Below are 4,680 nucleotides of genomic sequence, written 5' to 3'. Positions count from 1 at the left end.
TTTTCCGGCGACCCCGAACCCAACCACCTGCACCACTCGCCCCGGCCCACTCCCAGCTATCCATAGAGCCCAACGGCGCCCCGAACGGTGCCCTGTACGTGAAACCCGCACCTGCACCGCCGCGTTTAGCCTCGCCGGCGGCTAAACGCCGGCGAGTTGACCCCGCCGACCAGGGGGTTTGACCCTTTGACCTCGCCGGACTGACGTGTGGGCCCAGCCCCCCCTGTTTAATTAGTACCAGGTTAAGTTAGTGTTAACTAACTTAGTTAAGTAGATAGGACACTGACATGCGGGCCCAGGCTCTAATTAAACTTAGGTTAGTTAACTGTGTCACTGACGTGTGGTCCCCACATGTCAGGTTTGACCGGACCAGCCCCTGTTGACCTGTGACGTCATGCCAACGTCATGCTGACGCAATAATTCCTTTCTGGAATTTAAATAAATCTTAAATGATTTATAATTTTCAGAAAATGTCCAAAACTTCTAAAATTCATAGAAAATTAACCGTATCTCCAAATCAAATAAATTATATATGAAAAATTATCAGAAAAATTCAAGGAATCCATCTATACCATTTTCATGCATGTTAGAACAACTTATAGCTGCTGTATAGCACAAATCAATTAAATGGCATTTGAATAATCACATATGGAGTTTGAATTTGAATCTTGTATTCAAACCAACTTCGTTTAATCTGTTGCTAGTTGCATTAGCCCAAAACACATTCATTTTGCCATGTCATGATCATGCATCATATTGTGCATTGCATTGATTGTGTTCCCTTCTGTGTTGCCGGTATTTGTCCCCTCTCGATAGACGTGATACCGATGATGTGATCATTGACACTGATGAAGACTCAATGTTATCTTCAGAAGTGCCAGGCAGGCAAAACCCCCTTGTTCATTCCGATACAATCCTACTCTCTCGCCCCTGCTCTCTTTTAATGCATTAGGACAACACCGATTCATCTGTTACTTGCTGCGGTAGTTGAACCCCTTTATCCTTTGCATGACCTGTCATTGCCACAGTAAATAGATGAAACCCACTAGCATGAGTAGGAGTTGTTTGAGCCCTGTTGTGCCTACTCATTCTTGCTTGTTTGTCATGCCTGCTATTGCTTAGAGTTGTGTCAGGTCTAATTCATCGGGAATGGATCAGAGGTGTGTGAACATGTCCTACCATTGAGAGCTAAGTGTGTGAACATGATTTGGTAAAGGTAGCGGTGAGAGGCCATGTAGGAGTACATGGTGGGTTGTCTCATTGAAGCCGTCCTTAGGAACTGAGTTCTGTGTTTGTGATCCATGACTCAGCTACTACCATGCATTGGGCCCTGAAATATGACCCCGCTCGACTTCTTATTCACCCTTGTCCTCTGTCCAGGAGTTGCAAGTAGTTTCTGGTGTTTGTAGTATGCTGGAGGCCGTGGACAGCGCTGACCGTAGGGGTGGGCTGTGATGCGGTAGGCACGTGGCCGGGTATACCGGGCGCCCGTTTGGTGTCACGGAACCCTGTTCACATCGTTTGGGGTTGTGAGTGAAACTCCGGCCGGATCTCCTCATGGATGGAACCCGAATAGGCGACAAACCTGGACTAGAGACTTGAGTGTTTAGGTAGGTCGTGGTCTACACCCACGTCGGCTTTCGCTTGAAGTCTGCCGAGCACATGTCGTGTGCAGACGCTAAGTGGTGGAAACATGTATGAAGAAGTACACCCCTGCAGGGTTAACATCATCTATTCGAATAGCCGTGTCCACGGTAAAGGACTTCTGGGTTGCTTATATCAGTTCATAGACAAGTGAAAGTGGATACTCTAAAATACGCAAGATAAGCGTGAGTGCTATGGATGGCGTTCTCGTAGGGAGACGGGAGCGGATCCATAGTGGTGTATTGATATGGTGAATATGTGGACTCGTGTGCGCCACCTCAAAGAGTTACATTGCAGTCGTAGTTTAGGATAGCCACCGAGTCAAAGCTGGCTTGCTGCAGTTAAACCCCACCATCCCTTTGTTGATAATGATGCATATGTAGATAGTTCTGATGTAAGTCTTGCTGGGTACATTTGTACTCACGTTTGCCTATTTTATGTTTTTGCAGAGAGACTTCGGTCTCGCTGGTAGTTCCGTGTGGACTTCGACGTTTAGCTTGTTACCTCAGCTACGATCTTGTGCCTCGGCAGGATTGGTAGATAGTCAGGCTTCTCAGCCTTTTTCATTTATAGATGTCTGTACTCAGACATGTTAAGCTTCCGCATGTGCTTTGACTTGTATGCTCTGATTGTTGGGTCATAAGACCCATGTTTGTAATATCTCGCTCCTCAGAACCTATTGAATAAATTACTTGAGTCGTAGAGTCATGTTGTGATGCCATGTTGTATTTGCACATATCGAGCATATTGTGTGTATGTTATTGAAATGCTTGGTATGTGTGGGATCTGACCATCTAGTTGTTTATCTTTAGTAGCCTCTCTTACGGGGAAATGTCTCCTAGTGTTTCCACCGAGCCATGGTAGCTTGCTACTGCTCCGGAACACTTAGGCTGGCCGGCATGTGTCCTTCTTCGTTCCTGTGTCTGTCCCTTCGGGGAAATGTCACACATTGAGTACCGGAGTCCTGTTAGCCCGCTACAGCCCGGTTCACCGGAGTCCTGCTAGCCCAGTGCTACAGCCTGGATTCACTCGCTGATGACCGACACGTTCGATGCTGGGTCATGGATGCCTGTCCCTGTAGGTTTGTGCCACTTTGGGTTTACGACTAGCCATGTCAGCCCGGGCTCCTTATCATATGGATGCTAGCGACACTATCATATACGTGTGCCAAAAGACGCAAACGGTCCCGGGCAAAGGTAAGACGACACCCGTGGGAATACCGTGCGTGAGGCCGCAAAATGATATGAGGTGTTACATGCTAGATCGATGTGGCATTGAGTCGGGGTCCTGACAGCGTTGGTATCAGAGCTTGACTGCCTGTAGGATTACCAAGCCAAACTGGTCGAAGCTGAGTCTAGAAATTCTTTAGTTATATAAGGGAATTGATTGTGGGATGGAACGTAAGGCTCTTTTTACTCCTTATACCTCATGCCCTTCTGATCTGAGTCATCTTATCTTTCCTACGGGGATTAAGAGCTAGACTATCTCTTCTTTCTATCAGGATCACGCGTTACTAATCCGTAGACTTATAAGATTGTTGGATTTAAGCTTGAGTTCAGTTTCTACTACTTCCGTATGTTAATTGTTGACCTCGAAACCTTGATATTGTGCTTCTGAGTGGTTATGCCACCATTTTTGTGAATGTCTCAAATCTCTTCTGAGCATTTACAGCCGTTATGCTGTCCGAGTCATTCCAGGTTTCTAAATAGTCTGATGCATTTGCAAAATCCTTTCCCTCTGATTTCGATGCTCCTTTATGCCAGCTCAATCACACTAATTGTTGAGTTGAGGTATTCTACTGCCTCGACCTTTATGTTGGAATAACTATTATGACCCTAGGTGTCTCAGGGGATCATCTAGTGGTCTAGCCATGATTTGTGTCCTAGTGTGATGATTCTGGCCTTTATTCTCGAAAGCATTCCGTGATGCTACTTAGGAGTAGGTATTCTATTCCTGGGTTTTGAACCCGAGATTCACTCCACTTACTTCATGTTGATAGTGTTTCTAGTTCCTTTAGGATATTAGTAACCTTTGCGATAATCCTCGAGGTTCATGATACATCCTTTTTCCAATTACCATGAACCATTCTTGGCAGGAGTTCTTCTGAACCAAAATATGACAACAAGAGTGCTCTCGATGAGTTCTCCATGCTATATTGTGACTCTGCCAGCTCAACCTTTCTGCATGGGTTATCCGGAAGAATTATGTTGAACCTGGTTCGACATACTAATCTATGCATCCACAACTCAGAAAGTTATATGTTCCTTTGAGTTGTCCCTCTTTAGTTGTCTACTGACCTTCGTCTATCAATTGATAGTCAAGAGTATGCATGCATTCGTTTATCGATGCCTATTACTCTTGTGGTCCGTCAAGCCATTCTATCGCGGAATGATAGGAGAAACAAACTCCAGTACCTCTTCCATATCTAGGATTGGGTCAAAGCAATTGTGCTCCGCACATCAAAATGCCAGCCCAGCTTTTGATTCTGTTCTACCCTGAAGTATTACCGTCTTTATGTCAGGATTTTCATGAGGATTGCACCGGCTCTTATGAATTCTTGATGTAGTGATACTTCTCGCCATCATTATTCATCCCTCGGTTCCGTGTTGTCGCAACCGGAATGCCGACATGTGAATCGTGATGTGTGAATTCAGTACTCCTAGCAACCTTGTTGCTTGGTAGTTAATGGACAATAATTTCATTCTTAGCATGTTGGTTTTGAATCATCATTCTAAGGTTGAATATGCTACCTAGTCCTTGTTCTCGGTGCACTCCTCGATCGATGAGTCAGGATTATTTCAAATCTTCGCTCTATTGATCATATCGTCTTGCCTCAAAAAGCAAGATTGTTCTCGAGCTTAGTAACATATTGGTGGTTCGTGATTTTCCGAAGATCTTCTCGGAAGTATCACCAGGTTGTCACCTGACTGTTATGTTAAGCTCGTGATCAAGTTGGTTTATCCTGTAAACCACCCTTTCTCCAAGAATCCGTGTTGGATACCCCTGAGCTAGTTGGTTAAGCTATGCATCAACTTG

This window comes from Triticum aestivum, chromosome 4A (genome assembly GCF_018294505.1).
Source record: "Triticum aestivum cultivar Chinese Spring chromosome 4A, IWGSC CS RefSeq v2.1, whole genome shotgun sequence".
Classification (NCBI taxonomy): Eukaryota; Viridiplantae; Streptophyta; class Magnoliopsida; order Poales; family Poaceae; genus Triticum; species Triticum aestivum.
The sequence above is the reverse complement of the archived record's forward strand: the minus strand, read 5'-3'. Positions refer to the sequence as shown.